Source organism: Kogia breviceps, chromosome 3 (assembly GCF_026419965.1).
Source record: "Kogia breviceps isolate mKogBre1 chromosome 3, mKogBre1 haplotype 1, whole genome shotgun sequence".
Classification (NCBI taxonomy): domain Eukaryota; kingdom Metazoa; phylum Chordata; class Mammalia; order Artiodactyla; family Physeteridae; genus Kogia; species Kogia breviceps.
The window spans coordinates 165,644,304-165,670,096 of record NC_081312.1 but is presented as its reverse complement, the minus strand read 5'-3'; positions in this window follow the sequence as shown (position 1 = coordinate 165,670,096).

Sequence of the window (25,793 nt, the reverse complement as noted above, 5' to 3'; positions counted from 1 at the left end):
GCTTCAGATTCTCATCACAGATATATTCATTCTCTTTCTCTCTCTCTCTCCCTATCACTGCTTCCTTCCATCTTTTAAAGTTTGCTTATCTTCCTCTCTATTTTTTAACAAACTAGAAAAAACTTCCAGGAGTGAACATCACAGACAGGTTTTATAAAAGCAACTCCTTTTAATCCTGAATTTCAGAAATAACTTGATCCAGCTGTCAATTCCAAGGGAAGAAAGTAGTGTTCCAGGGGACAGAAAGAAAGAGTGGAGTAAAAGTAAAAAACAGATACAGCAGCTTGGCAACAACTCAGTTATATCCGCCAGAGAGTGGAGAAAGGAGGAGAAGGAGAAAAATGTCCTACCAAGATACCACATTTATCAAGGAAGTAAACTGTGTCATGTGAGAGCATGTCCCTCACTTTCTTGTCTTATCCTTGTCTCTCAGGCTCTCACCTAATCTGTGAGGGTCATCATTTGGTTTTCTATATCCAAAATATTACACAGGCCTCAAAACATTTAGGAAGCCAAAGAGCACATGAATGACTGAAGGGAATTAAGTAGAAGACAGAGAACAACTTTCTCATCATCAGACCATCAAGTTCTAATTCCACAAGTAAGAGAGGCAAGAAGTATAAAGAACTGGGTGTTCTCTATGTAGAGATATTATTCAGGAAAAAAGGGGGAAACTATAACCACTCAGCTAAGATTGGATATCCAATATGTATCAATGATTAGAGAGTGAATCATTTGACTCTGCAAAGCTGTTGGTATTTAATAACGTTAATAACAGTGAAATGGTGCTTTGTGTTTTTCTATCTCATTTAATATTCACAGTAACAGTATGAGGTAGGTATTGTATTATTCTCATTTTACAGTTGAGAAATCAAAGGCACAGAGGGGTAAAAGGCTTACCCGAGTTACCAAGTAATGAGAGGCACAGTAGAAATGTGAATCCTTGGAGTTTGTCTCCCAAATCTGCAAGCTTAATGCATACACCTCCTAAAACACACATCCCAACTCCATGCATAGTAATCATATATCATATACTGTTATTATTTTATACATCATATACCATACATCATATGGTATACCATACATCAGGTACCATAATGATTACTGATAAATCCTTTAGGGTTTTTTGCCAACTTTTATAATCAGTTCATGGCCATTTTATTCTGTTTGATTTTAACAAGACTGTTTTCATCTACTTTAATCAAAAAGAGAATCTACCTGAGGGCCACTTAACTTAAGCCTTCTCTCTTTGCCTCCAGCTGTCCTGTCAGTTTGTCATGCAGGGATTGCTGAGGAATTCTTGACTACCATCCATCCTTCATGGGCTGGCAATGAAGGGAATGACGAAAGCAACTAGGAAAATCAGCAGCTTTGGCAGCATTTACCATTACATAAATTTAATTTTAGAGATGAAATAACAATGCCCTGGTCATATCATAAGAAACTTGAGTAATATCCAGATGCCAAACCCTCACTGAATTTTTGAAGAATGAATCTATTTTTTAACATATTACAGTAGTTGATATAGCTATTTTGGAATTCAACATTATTTCCTAGAAATAAGAATTCAGTGTATCATATATATTTATTGTCATACAATAAATATTACACCTACTTTTTGCAAGATACTAAAGCTACAATGATAAACAAGTCTGAGACCCTCTGTAGGCGAGCTCATGGTCTTGTTGGGAGAGGGGCTGAGGAGTTGCTGCGGGCAGGGAGGAAGACACAGTAGAGTAGATACTAACAAGTACAATTAAACTAATTACAATTGTAGATACAATATAATTAAGAGTGAAAAGAGAGAAATTCCAGGAGGTTATGGAATTAGAGGAGGAACTTTTAATTATACCAAGAGCCAAGAATGGCAGAGAGATATCTGGGGACACTTTTAGAGAGGTAAATCCTGTGTAAGACTTGAAAGATGAGTACGAGTTCACCCTGTGAATAAGGATGGGAAGATGGAGGATGACTTTTAGTTACTCAGCAAATTAATTTAAAATTCCATTTATGTCGTATATAAGTTAATACTTGTGGAGTGCTTATTTTTGAATAGTGTTTGTTGAATACTATTGGAAATATTAGTTGAATGAGTATTTATTGACTGTTGCTTCTGACTGGAATATGCCATCATTCACTCCTCTCAGTGGGCTCTCAGTCTACACTTGACTCTCATAACAATCAGGACTGGCCATCTTCAGGAAGAAAAATATTGTAAATACTTTTAAATTATTGGGGTCTACATCCATTGAAACTCCTACCATAATAATAGTAGGTATGTGACTCCTACATTATTGGTTAATGGCTGTGTATGGTTATGTATCACATACAAAATAATGAAGGGTTCATCAAGTCAGATCTATCTGTCCTGGCCCAATGAACTATCTGGTTCTTACCACAGGTATGAGAGGTAGACCAAGGAGATCAGCCACAACTAAATGACAGAGAAGTTTAATCCACAAGAGATATTTGGACTATTTCACAAGTACAAACCATAATTTATCCAATAAATTATCTAAATATATATTCAAATTCATTATCTATATCAGGCTTTCTCAACCTTGGCACTATTGCTATTTTGGGTTAAATAATTCTTTGTTTTGGGGGACTGTCCTGTGAATTGTGAGACATTTAGCAGTATCTCTGTCCTCTACCCACTAGATGCCAGTAGCAATCTCCCTTAATATAAGTGTGATGAACAAAATGTCTCCAGATATTGCCAAATATCTCCTGGGGGGTAAAATTCCCACCCTGCTTAAGAGCCACTGTTAAATGATTAAATTTCATAAACTTCTAAAGAAGATACTCTAATTATCCCATATTTTACAGATTAAAAAGAAAAACCTAGCAAATTCAACTTACAAACACAAGTACCCAATTATTTCCATAATATCAATTAAATGTCTACTCTAATGGGACTAAGGAAAATGTCATACTTATACGCAGGTTAGAAGTTTCCTGCAAATGTTCTCTATAACAAAAGATTTTTGAGGACACAGTTGGGCAGACAGTAGATGTCCCTTGCATTACATTGGAAAGAACAAACTTATAGATCCATGAAACTAGTAGCATAAAACTAGTAGCATAAAAAATTCAGCACATTCTTTTTTTAATTAATTTTATTGGGGTATAGTTGATGTACAATATTGTGTTAGTTTCAGGTGTATAGCAAAGTGAATCAGTTATACATATACATATATCAGCTCTTCTGTAATGACCCATATAGGTCATTACAGAGTATTGAGTAGAGTTCCCTGTGCTATACAGTAAGTCCCTGTCAGTTATCTATTTTATGTATAGTAGAGCGTATACATCAATGCCAATCTTCCAATTTATCCATCCCCTCAGTTACCCCTGGTAACCATAAGTTTATTTTCTACATCCGTAACTCTATTTCTGTTTTGTATATAAATTCATTTGTACCGTTTTTTTTAGATTCCACACATAAGCAATATCATATGATATTTATCTTTGTCTGTCTGACTTACTTCACTCAGTATGACAATCTCTAGGTCCATCCATGTTGCTGCAAATGTCAATATTTCATTCTTTATTATGGCTGAGTAATATTCCATTGTATATATGTACCACATCTTCTTTATCCATTCCTCTGTTGATAGACATTTAGGTGGCTTCCATGTCCTGGCTATTGTAAATAGTGCTGCAGTGAACATTGGGGTACATGTATTTATTCGAATTATGGTTTTCTCTGGATATACACCCAGGAGTGGGATTGCTGGATCATATGGTAGCTCTAAAAAATTCAGCACATTCTAATAAATAAAGTATTTCCTACTTCCCTGGAATGAATGGCTTGAATCAGGCCATGTTTATGAAGTATCCCTTCATCAAAAATTATTTCTTGAACATATCTTTTGTGAATCATTTTGCTATGACCTATGGGGACAAGATGCATAATTACAAGATATAATTATAAGGAAAGGCAAAGAGTTTTAGACAAAATGAATGTGGTATCACAAGACAGCACTTGATTAATTACCATTTGAATAATAGAGAAAACAATAGTTATGAATTCCAAAGAAGAGGAAATATTTGAGAATTTGATATCTGAGAAGGCTTCCTAAAAGAGGTATGACTTGAGTTACTTATTGAAAAATTAAAAGATATGGGTAGGAAGAAATCTCAGTGATTTAGTGAGCAAAGGGACAGTGAAGTGAGAAAATTCTAGGGGAATTTGGAGATGAATGGGTAAAAATTTAGGGTAGAGTGGAGGATTAATATAGGAGATTCATTAGAAATGAGGTTGAAGAGACAAGTGGATTTAGGATGCAGAGTTCTAAGTAATAAAGTAAAGATTTTGCTTTAATTTTTAGGAATTAACTTCTCTAAAACATTTTCTGGGAACAATATAACACAATGAACGTAGCTTTTCAGAAGATTAAACTGGTAACTGTCGTGTGGACTCTATTACAACAGAGGACTCGGAAGCAATAAAGGCTAGGGTAATCTGGAGTATAACCCAGAAATAAGATTTTTTAATTTAGAAAGGTAGTGGTAACAGTGAATAAACTATGGTCATTCAAAGAATGTCTGTATAATTAAGTGGATCAAAGCACCATTAATTCATTTCAGTAATTTTAATCACATTGATTCTGATCCATATGCAGTAGAACTGATTATGTTCACATAATCATGAAGATAGTCCCAATGATCAAATTAGCAGTTACAGTCAAACCAGTTAAGCTTCTCCTTTTGAGGTAGCTCCCTTGAAGTTGCTTTGCTTTTTTTTCTTTTTTGGTACTTCACTGGTGTATCCTGAGGTGCCCTGTATTTGGGCATGCAGCCGAAGTTCTCCTAAAAGCAACCTCAGTGTTATCAATTTAACTGTGCTCTAGGGGGTATGACTCTTAAAGTTATCATCGTCCAAGGAACAGGGAAATGGCGGATTGAGATTACTATCTGATTTAAAGAATCCACTACTGTAAGTGACATCACCTAAACTAATGAATGGTACCTATAAATTAGCCTGAAGGATCAAGGTTGTGTTCTCCATACCATACATTGCTTGGTCATATTTTTTGTTGATTATTCCTTTTCTTCTTCGTTTCCTTCTCTACACAATCTTGATTTTTCCATTCAAGGATAGGTAGAGGAACTAGATGAAAATCAGACAGTGAGCACTGAAACATCTAGATAACTCTGGTGAAAAGAAATATAGAATAGGTAATATGGGAACTTGACTTATATTGTCCAGGACGTTGAGACATTACGAATTTTCATAGGTGATCCTGGAGAGTGAGTTTTTGAATTTAGTGACATATTACAATCAACAACATGATACAGATGATGGTAACATTAGCAATGTCTGGAATAACTTGCTACATAGACTGAATTGGAGAAGACCCACATAGTTCCAGAAGCTCAAGAAAATCCCTCAGGCCACCCAAATAAATGTCCCATCTGCTTACTGGTGCCTGAAATTACACAGGGAGAGTTTCATTTCTTAGCCCCAGGCATTTGATTCCTGTTAAAATGCAAATCTCCTGGGCATGGCAATACTCTTAAGTTGTTGTTACATCCCAGAAAAAACAATTTTTTTCAGAGACTTTCTTTTTTTTTTTTTTTGCGGTACGCGGGCCTCTCACTGTTGTGGGCTCTCCCGTCGCGGAGCACAGGCTCCGGACGCACAGAGACTTTCTTTAATGCAGGTTTTGACAAGGGGAGAGTATGAGGCCACTGGAGCATGGAAAGGGGAGCAACAGTAGAGCCTTAATGGACAGGGGCCAGGGATGGATGAGAAAAAGGAATAAGAAGAGAAGAAGAACGCCAAATGAAGAGGGAGCATGTAAAAAGACTTTACTATAATTTCTGGATCTGAGAGTTGATACTGCTACTTGAAAATTGCTTTCCTTATATCTGTTTATATCTGTTTAAGGTGTTGGAGAACTCAGTGAATGTCTGTCTCTGCAAATGGGTAGCTAGGGTGGGGACAGACACTCTTCCAATCTCATAAGGATGATTAATTGTGATAGAGCTTTACCAGTTTGGGTTGTAGCACATGGAAATTACCCTATTCCATCACACCCCCCTTTTGGTAGACTTACAGTATTTTTCTTAAACATATGCAATCTAGTAATTTACTTGGGAAATATTATGAATTTCTCCTTGGTCACATCATATACAGAAGCATCTCAGTTTCTCTTAACTATCCGCTGAAAGAGCACCACTAGTTTAGTCCATCATATTCACTGAATTATTGAAGCTTGCTCTTATTTAATCTACGCAGGCTGTTAATGCAAAAAAAAACAAAAACAAAAAAAATCATGAACAAATTCCCCGACCACCTTCGAGTTTGCCAAAAATTCTTTCTTTTGAAAGAAAATTCGGTTTTGTTTAGGTTGAAGTCAGTGATAAAATATCTATAAGATGCTGAATAGGGCTAGTTTTTAAAGAAAATTATAGTAGTTTTTCAGCTGTAATTTTACATTTTGCTGCTTCCCAAACTCTCTGACAAAACACGAAAACACGTGTATAGCAAATGAATTAAAGTAAATGCTTTTGAAGTGAGAAAAAATAATTCCATGATCATCTATTTGTTCAATTTGGATTTGTATAGTTCAGATTTGTTTAAATATACTAATATCAATATGATTTATCTATCTATTTAGATATAGTTCAGGAAAATCATGAGAAGTAATTGAGAAACAGCATAAAAATTTACCTTTTATTCCATATTCCAGCTAAATTCTCACCTGGTTGTCTCAAAATTTTTTAAAGAATTATGAAAGTTTACTTTTATCTCTTTTACACAGAATGAAAAGTGACCAGTTCAGGTAGAAGATGGTATCCCATCATGTTAATTTCAACAACTTAAGTTGATATTGTATCTCAAAGCATCTGAATTCTGATGATTTGGAGGACCTCCAGTTTATTCTTTTTATTTAAAAGGGATGAAAACTGAGCCTGAGAGGTTGAGTGATGCACTCAGAGAATTTCCCCCAAAGCAAGCCCTTGATGTGGTTTCCTAATTCCCTACGCAGTGAAGATTTCACCACAGCATTCTGCCCTGTTGAAAATGGTCAATATGCTTAAGATCTTAGGTTTTGATGAGTTTCAAAACATCCACCTATTTAAACTTTTGTGAAACTCAGAGAGAAGCTAGTAAAAATTCCTAGGTGGAACAATCCAGAACGAAAAATGGAATTTCCAATTTATATTAATTGCTCAGGAAATTGAGGTCCAAAGAGGTCAAGTAACCAAATTTCATACAACTAGTCAATAGTAAAGTTGGTATTAGCACCATAAAGCTCTGTTTAATCAACTCTGTAGTGTGGCCTCTTTAGAGGCACTGCAAGCGGAGAACAGTGTCTTGGTTCAGAGATGGAGGACCAGTGAAGGGCCTGGACAGGAAACCTTGGCTGGAGTTCGTAGGTAAAGAGGTCTTGTGATGAAGTGGGTGGCCATGACCAAAAATGTTCTCTAAATTAGTGAAATTGTTTTCTTCAGATTTCAGATGCCAGAGATGTGAATATAGCTGTTGAATGTGAACAAATAGTAAATACATCCCCCCCAAAAAAGAGTGAGGGAGTGAAAACCACTCAGCGTGCCTTGAGCATAAAATAAGTCAGACTTTCATGTGAACACCAAAATTTTCAGACTATTGACATGCATTCCTAGGTGACTCACTCTCCTGCAGTATAGAAAGGATGCAAAATCAACACTTTCGTGAACTGTAGTTCTATTAAAAGGACACATGATCCTTTTCTTGTTTAAGTATTTGAGTATATTTGCCCCAAGAAAAGAAATATTTTTTCATGGATAAATAATTAGGTCACAGTCATCTTTATATCCCCTACCCCATTTCTATTTGTAGCAGAATGCCTCCATATAGGAGGTTCTTTTAAAAATATTTGTTAAAGAAATGACCATATAGACAAGAGTAATTCAACACAAATAATTACTTGAAAAACTAAAAATTTCTGAGTGGTTATTTGCAAATGGTAAAGGATAATGATAGATAAAAAGAAGACAAGAAGAAAAAGAAGCTATTTGTGCATAAAATATTTCACAAATTTAATCAGCACAAATGTATACTTGAAAGAAGTCAGCCACCATAGGTATTTCTTAATCAATATACATCAAGTGTTTACTTTGTGAAAGACAGATGTCAGATGATGTCATTTGTGAAGGCTCAGTGGATGAAGTGGGAGGATATGAGAGGTAAAAAGATGGTTGGATAAACCACAAACTCAGAAATCAGAACATTCCGGATTAAAATCTTGCCTTACTGTTTACTATCTACATAACCTTAAGCTACTGATTTAAAGCTTCTGAGACTCAGTTTCAACATCTAAAAAATGAGAATAGTACTTAAGTATAAGATTGTTGTGAAAGTTAAATAAGATAATGCACATGAAGCACCTAAAAAACATGCCTCATGTACAGTGAGCACTTAAACACTACTCTCTTTCCTTTATTTTCCTCATCTGAAGTTATGGGAACAATGACAATTAAATCAAAGAGATAGCAAAAAATCCCACAAATATCCTATTTAAAAATGGGCAAATAACCTGAATAGACATTTTTCCAAAGAAGACATACAAATGACCAAAATGTATATGAAATGGTGCTCAGAATCATTAATCATCAGGAAAATGCAAAGCAAAACCACAATGGCATATCATGTCACACCTGACGCTTGTTAGGATGGGTTTTATCAGACAGACAACATATACATACATACACATACACACACGTGTGTGTGTGTGTGTGTGTGTAAAATATCCATAAGAATAAAGGAAACTCTAACATTTGCAAAAACATGGATGAACCTGGAGGACATTATACTAAGTGAAAGAAGCCAAATAGAGAAAGACATTTACTGGATAGTCTCACTTATATGTGGAATCTAAAGAAGTAAAATGTCAAGTGCATGGAAACAAAAAACAGAATGGTGCTTTTCAGGAGCTGGGTGTGGGGGAAATAGGGAGATGTTGGTCAAAGGGTCCAAACTTTCAGTTATCGGATGAATATGTTCTGAGGATCTAATGTATGGCATGATAATTACAGTTAATAATACAACGTTCGTGTACTTGAAATTTTCTAAGAGAGCATGTAGATCTTAAGTGTTATCACCACAAACACGTGCACAAAAGATGAATATATGAGGTGATGGATGAGTTAATTAACTTGATTGTGGTAATTATTAAATAATGTATAGGTATATCAAACTATCATGTTGTATGCCTTAAATGGATACAATTTTATTGGTCAAATATACTTCAGCAAAGCTGAAGGGAAAAAAATATAAAGTAGGGAGTCACAGGGCTTATATGTGCCCTGAATAGACTAGCTGGCCAAGAAATGAAGGCTCATCGACTGGGCTTAGATACTCTGTTTGTGCTTCTTCTACCTCAGTCCTCCTGAGCTCATAGAAGATAGTTGATGCACTGCAGTGAAAGTGAATACTTCCAGAAGGGCATAAGCCTGTGCGAGATATACTCTGACTGCCCCCAAAGAGGCGGCACCAGGGGAAGCGTGAAGTGTTGCCAACCAGTGTGTTCTTACCAGACTCCTGGGATCTGCTCTCCAGCCCACTTCCTCCCTATTGCTGATAGAAAATCAGTAGGGTATGGGGGAGATGGGCTAAATATTTATCAATCCCCTTTGCTGTTTTTCCCCCTTGGGAAGAAGAGCTATGTTGCCCAGCTTTTCTTATACTTAAATGTGGCTATAGAAACGAGTTCTGACTCAGGTCTAACTAATGGAACATGAACAGAATTGCTTGGGGCCCCTTCCAGCCCTATAAAAGCTTTCTTCAATCTCCATCTTTCTCCTTCAGCCAAACAGTGCAGATGAGCAAGGTGACTCGGAAAGCCATGAAGAGAAGGAGCCTGGATCCTGAATTCTTGATTAAGAGAAGTTCTTAGATATCTGGACAAAAATAACAGCTGGTTATGACCCTCCACAAATGTAGGAGGAAAATGTCTTCCTTGGTCACTACTCAAAGCTGAAAAGGCTATTTGAGCAGATAAGGACTGGCTGCTGTAAAGAATTTGAGAAGGAAATTGAAGGCACACTCTTGATTAATTTGGGCTTTCTTGTCAGTGTTCACATAGGACAGGAAACAACAGCAGCAGAATGATTGGAACAACAAAAGCACTTCCAGCCTCTAAATATGTCCTCAATTGTCACCCAGTAGACTTTTAGCTTGCCATGTTGAGAATGTTGAGAAGGAGATAGTATCGCAAAGACAATGCTCTTGCATTTTCATTCCCCACACATGGTAGGCACCAAATACATTCTTACTGAGTAAAAAGATGAATGAGGATGACGCTTTCCCAAAGCTGTCTCAACGTCTATCCCCTGAAATCGAGAGCAAAAAAACAGAAAAAAAAACCGATTACACAAATCATATCACTTATTCTCTCAATATCCCTAAAACCAAAGTTATTTTATCTATGAGTAATCTGAAACAGAAAAAAAAAAATGTACCCAAGCAAAGAATTTGAAAAGAACTAGTAGAACCAGGAAATGGCCGCTGACTCTTTGCTTCTGGGTGTTTTTCTTAAAACATAGATCTTTTTACTGCTCAGTAAATGGAGAGTGAAGATACATATTTTGCTTTAAAGCCTTCAAGGAGTTGTAATAAGACGTGGCATGTATGATGTAGGAAACATTACAGTTTGTTTGAACTTTATAAGCACAGGGGGAATTCTGGTTCTTCTTTTTTTAACCAAGTGTAGAACAGTTCTATTATTTTTAATAGAAATACAGCTCTTTCTAATGCTCCCTTTTGTGTTATCCTATGGCTTTTACCATTGAGTGAAAATTTCTCTCTCCCTGCAACTTCCTCTCCCACATCCTTATGTGTGGTGCACCTGAATTTATCACATAGCCCCATTGGTTTCCCTTTTTCTGGAGTCTTTCACTCCCTAATTCTATAATTTTTCTATTCACTGAACCCAGACCCCACGGTTGATCCCCTGAGAACATTTCACTACCATCTGTAGCTACCATTAAGGTTCTCTTTTTTTGTTGAAAAGTTCTATAAATTTGGACAAATATATGGTGTTATATATTAGCCATTACAGTATCACGCAAAATAGCTTCACAACTCTCCAGATATCCCCTGTATATCATCTATGTAACCTACCTACCCTAGAGCCCCTGGAAACCACTGAACTGTACCATCTCTCTAGTTCTGCCTTTTCCAGAATATCATATAAATAGAATTACACAGCCTTTCAGACTGGCTTCTTTCATTCAGCAATATGCATTTAGAGTCATCTGGTATACAACAGTTTGTTTATCCAACCCTATATTAAAGGATATTTTGGTTGCCTCCAGTTTTTGGCAATTAGAAATGAAGCTGTTATAAACATTGCAGGCATGTTTTGTGTGGACATAGGTTTTCTAATGGGTTGAGTAAATGTCTAGGACACAGGATTGCTAGAAAATATGGTAAGGCTCTATGTTTAGCTTTGTTAAAAATTGCCAAACTCTCCTCCAACATGGTTTTACCCCTTTGCACTCCCCCACAAGCAATAAATGAAACTTCCTGTTGCTCTGCATTGTTCCCAGCAATTGGTGTTGACATTGGTTGGGGGAGGCAGTGAGTAAGGGTTAGACGGTCTCTGTGTAGTGGGTCCTCATTGTTATTATATTATGCATTTCTCTAAGGGCAAATGATGTTGAGTGTTGTTTCTTATGCTTATTTACCATCTGTATATTGGTTTTGGTGAGGTATCTGTTCAGATCTTCTGCTCATTTTAATTGGGTTGTTTGTTTTCTAATTGCTGAGTTTTAAGAGTTCTTTGTTTATTTTGGATACAAGTCCTTCATCAGACACGAGTTTTACAGAAGATTCTAACTTTAAACGTCCAATTTACCATTTTTTTTTCTTTCATGGATTGTGCTTTTTGTGTCATATCTAAAAACTCATCACTAAACCCAACATCACACAGCTTTTCTCCTGTTTTTTCTAGAAGTTTCATAGCTTTGCATTTTACAGTTAAGTCTATGATATATTTTTATTTGAGTTTTGAAAAGAGTACGGTCTGTATCTGGGTTTCTTTATTTATATATGAGTATCAAATTATTACAGCACCATTTGCTGAAAATATCCTGTCTCTAGTGAATGGCTTTTACTCCTTTGTCATAGACCATTTGACAGTGTTTCTGTAGGTCTATTTATGGACTCTCTATTCAGTTCTGTTGATCTATGTGTCCATTCTTTCACCAATCCCATACTTTCTTGATTAATGTTGGTTTATAGTAAGTCTTGAAGTTGCATTTCTTGTTTCTTTTTTTCTCTCTTTCTCTGTCTTCTCTGGTTTAATTGAGCATTTTATATAATTCCATTTTATCTCCTTTTTTATGATATCAAATATATTTCTTCAAAAATTTAGTGATTGTTCTAGAGTTACAATTTATGGTTTTATGTAAGTCCTCCTTCAAATAGCACTATACTGTTTTATGTGTAGTGCCAGTATCTTATAACTGACTTCCAAATTCCTCATCTCCGTCCCTTCTGACATTCATTTCACTTATCTGTGTGCTCTAATCACACAATATCTTGTTACTGTTATAACTTTAATTATCTTTTAGTTCAGTTAAGAATAAGAAAAATAGATGATTTTATTTTGCCTTCATTTATCACTTCTCTAATGCTCTTCCTTTATTTATATAGATCCAAGTTCCATACCTAAATCATTCCCTTTTGCCTGAAGAAGTTGATTTTTGTGTTCCATGTTACATCCCCACAGAGCCTGTGAGATGAACTGGCATTTTGTTAATGTTCAGTAATTATTTTATGACTACTGAGAAAGTCTTTTAAATGAGAAAAATGTGTCATCACATCATATTATTTACAACAGTCATTATCTGTCTTTCCCCGACAGACTGTAATTTCCACAAATATAGGGACCAGATGTTTGTATATCTCAGTCACAATGTCGAGCACAGAGTCTGACACAACTCTGTCAATATCTGTTGAACTGAATTGTTACTGCAATAGAAATATTAATAAATGTATATATGCAAACAAGCTTCTCAATAGCATATATACTTTTCATTATCACTTAGTGTATTATTACATCATTATGATAATATATCATCAATGTAATTTAAATTTTCAGAATGGTCCTCATGAAAAAGAAAAGCTTGGGGTACTTTTATCCATTTGGAGACTTGGACTGGAAACTAAGAGTGGGCATGACTAGTAATAATTCTTCACATTTGCCTATTGTTTGTAATTTTGTGAATAGTTTCACACATATTATCCTATTAGAGTTCCATAGGAGCCATTTGCTTTCTCTCTCCCATAGAATGCTTTATTAGCAAATATACTTCTTTCCCTCTATGTTTCAGCCTCTATTGTCTGAGACAAAAATGATAAACAAATTGAACTTGCACAGGAGTCTCATGATTTCATAGCAACTAGGAAATTCTTGTTCCAACAGGGGAACATTATGAGCCCTACATAAATTATCCCTCCAAACATTAGAAATGACATGCATTATTACTGCTATAACTTAAAAATATTTAGATTTAAATTTAAAATTGAATTATAGAATTTTGATAAAAAGTTGTTATCTGTTTGGTGAGAGAATATTGCATGGAATTTGATATTCCCTGCAGGCTTGTCTATCTCTTGGTTGTCTAGGAAGTAAAATTAATAATCCATGAGCAAATTTAATTATCCTTAATGTAAATAAGTGCCTACACAGCTAGTATTAAAATTTGTACCAAGTTCTAAATAATTACCTCAAAATAATAATTGCTCTTTGAGTTGTTCAAGAAAATTATATCCTCCTCAAAATAAACAATTGGTACTAAAGGATACCGTGATTTTTTTTTTTTTTAATCTAGTAACTCTGTAGTCATTATAAGTCCACAGCTTCTTGAAGGTTGAAGATTGTGCTTCTCTGAATAGCAGGGTCATCTCTGGTGGTGATCCAAACTTAGGCTGAATTAATCATCTTCTTTCTGAAATACAAATAAGCAAGGAGCGTTTTAGTTTTGTTATGGCCATGAAGCACGTCAATGATGCTTTGGTGTTCAAAATAGTGAATACTGATGATCACAGTCAAGAATAACCCAAAAATTAAGGGAAGATTTCAAAAGGTAACTAATCCTATGGTCAGTATCCTTCTAATATGTTAACTTGAAGAGAAGGAAAAACAATAATTTGAGTAAACCCTAGAGATGATTGCAAATTACATATTCAAGAATAGAAAGTTAAAAACAGAAAAATTGCAGATGGATCTTGCGAGTTTAAGATGTAAAAGAAAATCAAGTGATTGAGATTAATTTAGACAAAATGCCTTTATAAGAAGAATAATGCCAAAGGGATTTACAAATCAAGTAAATACCAATTAGAAACCAAAATAGAAGAGAAGAACCACAGAGAAGTAGTTTTAATATCAAAGTATGTAATGAAAGATTTATATTTTGAAAAAATTCCATTCTTTTGCATCAGAGAGTAGACAATTTGAGAAAGGTTTTTATACTTTACATAAAAGGAGAAACTTTTACATTTGAAAGGGGGAGTACAGTAACCTAATATACTCACTCAGGATCTAGAATAATTCAGTTTAGTTCAAAAAATGCATTAAGAGCTTACTGACTGTCAGGCATTGGGCTAGATACCAGAGGTAAAAATATTAATAAAATATGATCACTACCTTTGATGAGTTTAGAGTCCAATTAGGGAAACTGACAGGTAATTAGATAATCTCAATATATTACTGTAAATATTAAGTAAATTATATACACTAAGTGACATCAGAGTTTAGACGGGGTTACAAAGATGAAGCGACAGTGGTTATAGATGTTAGATTGTTTCACCTGGATCAAATACACCTCCTTAACATTTTCAAGAGTTCCCTTAATCCCAGGCTTTACAGAACAAACATTTGTTAATGGGAGCTATAAACAAATCACAAGCAAAAAAAAAACTACAAACAAGATGTAACCAATGGCTAATCACTGACGTAAGTGTAACTAGGAATAAATAACAAATTTCACAAACTGTTTTCTCCGTGTTAGTACAAGGTCTGCTCTAAATTGCTAAGCACATATAGGTTTAAAATATTAACTGAAAGAAATTTCTGAATTGCTCTCATGAAATGAAAATTTAAGACTTCTTCATATGACCAAAATGGAATATCTAAAATCAGATTTACCCTCAACTGTAAACAACTTAAAAATTGGACAAATATATGAAATGATAGTTTTCAAGGCACTGGATCTCACGCAGTGAGGGACAATGATCAATGAGACTGGAAAACAGCAAAATTAGCATTATGGCTGCTCCAGCTAACCACCTTGATAGAGCTTCTTAGGTGAATAAGACACCCAGGAGGATCCTGGTGGTCTCCCTTAGTTCTGGAGAATATACTGGACATATTGCACATGGTTACTCTTTCCCTTCCCCTGTCAGAGCCACAGCATGGACTGTCATCATGAAAACCTGCTGGGGATTATGGGTTCCTAGAGGTAAAACTCACAGAAGGATAGGTCCCCCTCTCCAAGACTGCAGCCCTAAAGGGTTTACTCTGAAGCTAATTCACATTCAACTGCTAGCAATTTGTCAAAATTATTTAATAGTTCCTGTTATTATATTGCTACAGTGACTTCTGCTGCAGGTAAGCAGACCTTCGCTGAGACACTCTGGATGCACCTGTCACTCCATATTTCCATGCTCTGAGACCTCAGTTCTCTGATGAGTCCAAGAAATGTCCTTGATATGCAATTTGTTCAGCTTTTTCTTGTAAGGAAGAAGAGTAACTTCTAAGCTCTTTAATTATCAGAGCTGAACCAGAAGTCAGAAATTGACATATTAAAAATACAATTTAGAAAATAATTAAAATATATGAAAGACTTGGGAATAAATCTGACAAAAGATGTGCAATACCTGTGTACTAAAAACAATAAAACATTGTTGCATAAAATTAAACACTAAAATATGAGAAGACATACTATATTCATATGCCAGAAGACTTGATATTCTTTAGATTTCACTTCTCAACAAATTGATCTATAACTTCAATGCAATTCTAATTTAAAACTCAGAAGGTTCTTTTTTAAAATAGAAATTGACAGGTTCTAAAATTCATATGGAAACGCGAATGATTTAAGACAAACAAAGCAACTTTGAAAATGAACGAAGTTGGAGGAATATCAATACTAAATTTCAAAACTTACTTTAAAGCTACAGTAATCAAGATGTTGTTGTACTGGTCTCAAGACAGACTGATGAAACAGGGAACAGAGTATTGAGTGAGTATAGAACAGAGCCTAAAAATACACCCATGCATATAGGGACAACTGATTTTTGACATCTGTGTGAAAGCAATGGAGTGAAGAAATACAATCTCTCAATAAGTGGTATTGGAACAATTCTTGTGCAAAAACAAAACAGAATAAATACCTTTAATCTATACTTTGAACCATATATGAAAGTTAACTCAAAATGTATCATAGATCTAAATTTAAAACCCAAAACTAAAAAGACTCTTGGAGAAAAATTTTGTGACTTTAGGTTAATCAAAGATATCTTAGATAAGAGGCCGAGGGCTTCCCTGGTGGCGCAGTGGTTGAGAATCCGCCTGCCGATGCAGGGGTCACGGGTTCGTGCCCTGGTCCGGGAAGATCCCACATGCCGCGGAGCAACTAAGCCCGTGAGCCATGGCCGCTAGGCCTGCGCGTCCGGAGCCTGTGCTCCGCAGCGGGAGAGGCCACAGCAGTGAGAGGCCCGCATACCACAAAAAAAAAAAAAAAAAAGAGGCCGAAACTTCAACCAAAAAAAAAAATGATGAATTTGATTCATCCCATTAAAAACCACTGCTCTTTAAAAGACACTGTTAAGAGAATAACAAAATAAGCCACCAACTGGGAGAAAATATTTACAAATTATATCTGATTGAACACTTGCATGCAGTACATGTAAAGAATTGCCAAAACTCAACAAAACCCCAATAAATAATTGGCACAGATTTTGAGCAGACACTTTTCCAAAGAAAATGTATGGATGGCAAAAAGAAATGTAAAAATATGCTCAAAATTATTAGCCACTAGGAAAATGAAAATATAAAATGCAGTGATATAGTTATACAGACTTTTATAGTGGCTAAAAATGAAAAGCTGTCCGACATAGCAGGGTTTGACGATCTCATGGAGGACTGGAGTTCTCAGACACTGTGGTAGGAAAATAAAATGGTTCAGCCACTATGCAAAACAGTTTGACAGTTTATTAAAAAATAAGCATACACCTATCATATGATCCAGCCATTCCACCTCTAGGTATTTACTCAAGGAAATCAAAACATATGCCCACACAAAGACTAGTACACAAATGTTCATAACCGTTTTATGTGTAATGACCCCAAACTGGAAACCACTCAAATGGTCATCAACTGGTAAATGTATAAATAAATTGTGGTTCTTCCATATAATGGCATACTATGAAGAAATAAAAAGGGTAGACTACTGATACACACAACAAACAGTATGCATGAATTTCAGAATAATTATACTGAGCCAAAGAAGCCAGAAAAGAGAGCATACAAACTGCATTACTCCATTTACATAAACATTTTAGAAAGTGCTACTAATCTATAGGGACAGAAATTATATCATCAGTTGTCAGGGGATGGGGAGAAAGTGGTGAGGAGGAATTACAAAAGAGCATGAGAAAATTTGGAGGGATGATGGATCTGTTAACTCTCTTAACTATGGTGATGGTTTCGTTGGTAAATAAACTTACTGAATTGGATATTTTAAATGTGCAGTTTATTATTGCCAAGTACTTTTTTTTTTTTTTTTTTTGCGGTACGCGGGCCTCTCCCGTTGCGGAGCACAGGCTCCAGAGGCGCAGGCTCAGCGGCCATGGCTCACGGGCCCAGCCGCTCCGCGTCATGTGGGATCTTCCCGGACCGGGGCACGAACCCGTGTCCCCTGCATCGGCAGGCGGACTCTCAACCACTGCGCCACCAGGGAAGCCCTATTGCCAAGTATCTTTACGTCAAGCTGTTAATTTTTAAAATATATTTTAAGATAACAAATTATAAGACTTAAAAAAAATAATTTATGTAAACTTGACTATGCTTTGAGAATTGTTTGAGTCTGTTATGGATTTAGTTCAGAAAAATTAGCTCCTGAGCTTAGTGCCATCTGGAAAACTTTCTTTTAATACTCTTTGAAGAGCTTTTTAATGCACTGTGTGGGGTTACAAAAGAAAAAAGCAATCACTGATTTCAGATATTTCATAATTTGGAGAAAGGCTGTACATGTATATCAACACAAACTCTCATGCAAACAAGCACAGTTTAGAGAAAGACACTATCAATCTAATCGCCATTTGAAAACAGTGTAATGTTATTTTGTTAGAACATATTATAATTGATTTGTTAAAGTTTGAATGTTCTAACATTTAAATACACAGTATACCAGCTTTTTTCTCTCTGTATCTCTTTCTTCTTAGGTGACATCTGTATATTTTTAGAAGTATGACGTGATGGTCTTTTGATTTGTCAACTCGACTGTGCTATTGTCCCTAGTTAATAAATCAAAAGCTAATCTGGGTGTTACCATGAAGGTATTTTGTAAATGCAATTAGAGTTAAGATCAGTTGGCTTTAAGCAAGGCAGATCATCCCAGATAATCTGGGTGGCCCTGGTGAAATCAGCTGGAAGCCTTAGAGCTATGCTGAGGCTTCCTGAAGAACGACTGTACCTGTGGATGGCGGCTTCAGCCCAGGCTTGGAGTCCCTGCCCATCCCTCCCCACTGCCTGCCCTGTGGAGTTTGGACTTGCCTAGCGAACCTCCACAATGTATTGAACAATTCCTTGCAAAAAATCTTTTCTTAAGAAGAAAAACAGTTTAAAAAATTAATATTTTTAAATATTATTTTTAAAAATAATATAGACCTTTTTCATCATCTCAAGAAGAATCTCTGTACCCATTAAACAATAACTCCCCATTTCCCCCTACACCAACCCCTGCTAACCTCTCTTTTACCCTCTGCCTCTATGGATTTGACTCTTCTAAGTATTGCATAGAAGTGTAAACATACAGTATTTGTTCTTCGATGTCTGGCTTATTTTATTTAGCATACTGTAATAAATCTCTTAACATATGTCTCCTGGTTCTGCTTCTTTGATTAAACCCTAATGGATAGAGATAGATGTAGATATAGAATAGATCTAGAATATATAGAATATATCTATACCTATATGTAGAATACCCCCAAATAAACGAATTCATTCAAAACACAACTTTCCTTGACCAGCCCATCTGGTAACACTCTTTCTAGGGAGAATCAATGGCTCCCTCTTTGCCTCTCCATGTTCCTTAGACATATTCTGTTATAGTAGTTGTTGGTTTGAAAATCCTCCTTCCCCATATGATTGTGAGCCTTTTAATCTTACTCATCCTTACTCTCCCAGCACCTAAGAAATTCCTATTGAGAATTAATTCATTAATTAATGCAAATCTATGTATAAAAATAAGTGACTCAGCACATCAGTATCTTCTCTCTCACAGGGGATTTGACTTTTATTTTTTTGCAAAGACAACTATAGTTGAATACAAGCTCCAAGTTAATCGTTTGTCTCTCTGTACCAATGAGAATCTATATTTTAAAAGATCACTCGAAATTCAAATTAGCTATGCTACTTGGCTACAGTTACTTAACAATTCTGAGCTGAAGTACATAGCATTCCCAAAACACCTGTGTTAGCATTCACTCCAAAAATACACACACCACCACACATTGCCAAGGACTTGCTACAACATACACTTTAGAACATTCCTGTACTGATTCCAGGGCACTATGTAATTCTTACTTTGCTAATGGTAAACTTTACCTTTGAACTTTGACATGACAATGCAATCTGAAGTCTTCAAAAACATTTAGACAGTAGTTGTGAAAACTGGGAATGGCCCAGAGGCATTTTGTACCACCAAATAAACATGCTTCTTATTGGACTCTGTATCTAACCTTTGGGGGACGGTAAATAAGACATGCAGGAGAGACATGACGTTTGAGCCAAACAGCAACTTCAGTTGCTGGAGCTGTGACTGTCCATCGGGAACTGTCTGTGTTCCTGAGTCCAATCCCAGCTGAAATAGTCCAGCTCATGTATTGATTTAAACTAGAAAACCTTCAACTCAGGGCGTAGGTGATCTTACTTGTCAAGTTCATGTCTGGAGGATACTAGGAGGAAAATTTTATTTGTAATGAATTTGCTTTTCTATGCTTCTTTTTAAAAACTAATAATGAGGAAGATCTTAGTCTTTATTGCATGGCCTGCATGACATTGAAAAATAAAACCATGCTGATGTAAACCTTTTATACTATATTTCCATTTCTCTTTCACTCAGGCCCCATTCTTCGTGTGTGTGTGTGTGTGTGTGTGTGTGTGTGTGTGTTACTGTTGTGCTTGTTTGCTGAACTGAGGCACTTTCACAAATTTTCTAAGTAGATAGCCACATGGAAATCAATAGGAATTTTCTATATTGTATTTTGAAAAGTAGAAGTCCAGCAGAGTATATTTCTTACAGAGCTTACCTAAGCAAAGTTGGTCAGATCTCTTTGTCATCAATGTCACATCTGAAAATCTTTACATTACTGTAATTGGCCTACCGGGTCTTAACAGAAAAGAATATCCAAAGAGTAGTAAGTACCGAGTATCACAAAAGGACATCCACATAGATTGTTATGTTTTATAATTAAAGTTTGCTCTATTGTCTTTCAAAATAGTTTACAAGTTTATTATTTAACATATTATTTTAAAATGCTGTCATTTTCACCTGTTCCTATCAGGATAATGACAGTTGTCCCACTGAGACCCACCTGGTTTCTATGCTTTATTTATTTTTCATCTAAGAAAATCTGCAAATAACTCAGATTAATGGTTTTTGGGTGTGTGTGTGTGTGTGTGTGTGTGTGTAAAACAATGAGGATTTAATTTTTTTTAACATCAGGAAATGACTCATTGAGATCTACAGTTTAAAGTTGATGAAGTTATAAATGATGAAGTCCCTATTTTCCTGAGTGCTATGTAATTCTTATAATTTCCAGGAAGGATAATTGTGCATCCTGAGTATCCCAACGTATTTGTTCTGATTTATGAGGTGGAAATGTAAACTCATTGCTTTTACTTGAAAGGGTGTGCATTGACAGCTTGGCAGTGTTTTAACTGAGAAAACTTAAAACTGTCCAGGGACCACACCAGCCAACCCACCAAGAATGCAGGACAAATGGGCATCATCGTAACGAGTGCTATTATTAGTGGACAGGACCATTATGTTCACTGGTGAATTAAAGAAAGAGAATGGTAAGATCTCTGGCCTCTGGCTTTATCAGTTCAAGTCAGAAAGCCATACATCAAAAGTCGAGGGTGCTTTCAAATATTTCGCCATCCAAGAATGACTTTGGAGCACAGAGTAAATTGACTTGATACCAAATTCCTATCTGTACCCTTCTATTTAAATAGGTCTCACTGTGACAGCAATGACAATGAATATCAACAATTTGCCCTTTCCGATATGATTTCTTTTTATTTTTTACCTTTCTCTTCTTTGGTCTTTCGCCCCTTTGCCCAAGCAATTCTGCAGTGCACGTGCACTCTTTCTTAGCTCTTTATCACACAGTCATTGTGATAAACACACAGTGAGTATCTCCCGTGGGCGTAACACTTTACTGAACACTACAGACACATAACTCAAAATAGAGAGGATTTCACCCTTGACTCCTAGGAACTCAGCTTATAACTAAAGATTCCAGATAAAAACCATTAATAACAGCTGAAGCAACAGGATATATTCCAAACACAGATCGGTTCCTCCCAGGCTAACAGGGACCTTGTGGTCAAATGATAGACAAATAACTGTAGGAGCTCTAAGTGGAAAGAGAAAGTCCCCTATGAATTGATAAGTTGTTATCCTCCTGCACTCATTTTATAAGAGACATTGAACTTGATTCTGTAAAATATGCACTAAGAAAAGCCCTCCACAAGTTTACCAACCAACTGCTTGCCTAAATTTCCAGCTGCTTGATAAATCCTTGGTAACTAGGTATCACAAGTATTTCTGTGGGTCAGTGAAAAGTGTACGGAACACAGAGAAGGTATACAATAAGGTATACTGGATGAAAATTGAATAATCATGTTCTTTTCCAATCCTTTCACCTGTCATAAGTTTGGCATAGTCATCTCTAATGGAAAACATGTACACGCGCACGCACGCACACACACACACACACACACACACACACACTCACACGTGCAATGTCCACAGATGTATTTAAAATAAATTGCATATGTTTGAAGAAGGTAAAGGAATTGGGTGTTTATAATGTGGATCATATGTGGCACATATATACAATGGAATATTACTGAGCCATAAAAAGAAATGAAATTGAGTTATTTGTAGTGAGGTGGATGGACCTAGAGTCTGTCATACAGAGTGAAGTAAGTCAGAAAGAGAAAAACAAATACCATATGCTAACACATATATATGGAATCTAAGAAAAAAAAAAGGTCATGAAGAACCTAGGGGTAAGACAGGAATAAAGACACAGACCTACTAGAGAATGGACTTGAGTATATGGGGAGGGGGAAGGGTAAGCTGTGACAAAGTGAGAGAGTGGCATGGACATATATATACTACCAAACGTGGGGTGGATAGCTAGTGAGAGGCAGCCGCATAGCACAGGGAGATCGGCTTGGTGCTTTGTGACCACCTAGAGGGGTGGGATAGAGAGGGTGGGAGGGAGATGCAAGAGGGAGGAGATATGGGAACATGTGTATATGTATAACTGATTCACTTTGTTATAAAGCAGAAACTAACACCATTGTAAAGCAACTATGCTCCAATAAAGATGTTAAAAATAAATAAATATAATGTGGATCATATATAATTCAGTTGGAGGAGACCCTATGGAAAATATGAGTTGTGAGCAATAGTTTAAAATGATGGATTGACCACAGTCTTCTAGAGAGGATGAGGGAAATGGTTCCAGGTACTACTTCTTCATTTCCTTCTTTATCAGTGGGGTTTTTCAATCATCCTAATCTAGCAGAACATTTCTCCTAGACTACTGAGATATGTTTGCAGGAAACAACTTTCCCCTCACTTAAAGAAATAGGTTTAACTCCTTCATTCCTAGAATGCTATAATTCAGGAGAAAAGTGAGTTTTCCATAAGGTATTTAAAGGAGGAAAGAGAGATGAATCTATGTGGAAAATTAGATGAAGGACTAGAAAATTGCATCTGCCATATAAGTCCAACTACATATAGATTATTTCTCCATGAAAAACTGGAAATTTCATTTAAAAATGGTACTTGCAAAGTCAGCAGCAGTTCTTAACAATGTCTTTCCTGCTGCTGACATCATATTTTTTCACCCCATAATAAGGGATAATTTGGACCCATTCTCCTTTTCATTTAAAGCTGTCCCTTTCCTCATTTGCATTTCTCCCACTGCTCTGCCCACATGAGAGGTGATTGCATTACTTGTGGAATATGATGAATCACTTCAACAAGAAATACGTGGCATCTGGTGAAGGCTCTTTCTAGCATATAAATTAAGCTTGAATGGCAGCTTGGTCAAAAATTTCCTTTGAAACTGGTCCCTGTGTGGCAGGTAGAATCAAGCATTATCATTTTATCAGCAGGAGGTTCTTCCAAGCTAGCTGATGTCTCTAACCTTTATTAGAGAGAAGTGGGTCACCACCCTCCCTGAAAATAATTGATGAGATGAAAAGAGAGATCTGGGTGAGGAAACTGGAGAGATGTATTTAATAACTAGGCTGAGATGAGAATTGTTAAAAGAAAAAGGAACACTGGTAACACTGAATTATACTGCAAAAAAGATACCTATGGCTACAAAATAATATCCCAAGGAAGTAGCAAGATAAAGCGTAACCATTCAATAAATTGAGGTAGACTTGCAAATATTTTCCCAATTAAAAAAAAATCCCCAGTGGAATAAAGAGAGACTAGACAAAAGATATTTTGCATCTCTAGTTTGTGATTTTTTTTCTGAATTGGAAGGTTTCTTTTTCCCTTAAATCTGGGAAATGTAGAACCAAAATTATCAAGTTTTAACTTTCTGAAATCCCTTCACTTTGTTTACCTTATGATTTTTTAACATTTTATTTATGGAAATAATAATTACTCTTCCATCAGGAAATTCAATGTATTTCATAGAAAAGCCAGCAAAAGAACAAAAACATCAAACAAGGGAAGATTCTCCGACATTCCACATGATGGCAGAAGATCTTTTCCTTATTAAGTAGTCAGAGCTTGCAGTTTTATATTATTCTATTAAATATAGCAAGATAAGCAATCTCCCATATTCTCTAAGCCATTTTAGAGTAATTTGTTCTCAGGACAAACCAGAAGGGATGATGTGTTTTCTTGTGTGAAAAACAAACAACCTCGGGGAAAAAGAATACCAAAGCCACCTTCCTCAAGTCTTCCTAAATAATGTTGAGATTACAAAAAGTGCCTTTCAAAATCACACTGAAAATGGGATCTTTTAGACTACATTCCCCAAATGTCAATGATCATTTTTTTATTGTTTATGTTGTTAATCACAGTAGACAAATCCTGTAAATGCACTTACGGAACAGGCTGCTTTGTACAATCCCCTTTGCCGATGGAGAGCTTCTTAGAGCTGAAGCTTTTTTCAGAAAATCTTTCTCTGATTTGCAGCATGGCTCTTGTCCACTCGGAACCTCAGAAGAGCACTGGGTCTCTTGCCCCACAACTAGATTTCTAGGCAGAACTAATCCAACAATACGGTCAACCCTGGAAGATAGTGATATTTCCTGTCCCATGGTGAGAATTTAGAAAACATGGGCTATAAAGCTGAATTTCTCTACAATTTATAAATACAGCACCCCTCTTATGCCTTTTGGCTACCTAGTTTATTGTCTCTTCACTTTGTCTTTTGTTTGTTTTTTGTGACAATGATGGTAAAATGGGGAAATGCACTCTAGTTTCACTAGCCCTCTACCTTCCTCAACTTCTTAAATTCAAGTTATGGTCTGTTCTCATATTTGTGCTAATAAAGGGAAGCTATGTCCCCTATACAAAGTGCAGATTATTACAAAAGTAATGTGCACAATGTAACTTATCTACCTAAGTATGATATTCACAAAATATTAACTGAGCAAAGCTTAGTAGGGCAATGGTTTACACTAATGCCTCCACTTAACTATGAGAAGAAACCAGCCAGGGAAAATAATACCTTCCATTTTTAAATTGCCTTTAGAGTGCTTACAATGGATTCGTACATCAACTATAGCATTTGATTTTCAAATATAACCTTATGTTATAGCTGTACTTGTCAGTTTATACATTTTGTAACTGAGGTGTTAACTTCTTCCTAAGATTGTAGAGCTAGTATTTGAAAGGAGAGGAACTGAAATCAGAATTCTAGCTCCTATTTCTATTATATCAGTTGAAGAGCATAAAAATCATGACTATAGATAGTAACATATGTAAGTGATTATTTTAGTTTTATAAAAACATTTGGTCAAGTTTATTTTCAGGGAACTTTACACAGGGGATCAAGGGTCCCACAGTCAACTTGCTCCCTTGTGGCAATGTTACTTTCAGGATATGTTTATTACCTAGATTGAGAAGATGGTGACACAAATATATACATATGTCCAAACTCATCAGATTTTATACATCAATTAGGGGCTCAATAAAGCTGGGTGAAAAAAAACCTTTGAAACTTACGATTTTTCCAAATAATTGCGTTGAAATAATAGAAATTTTTGAAAATAGAGATGAATTAAAACATTGAAATA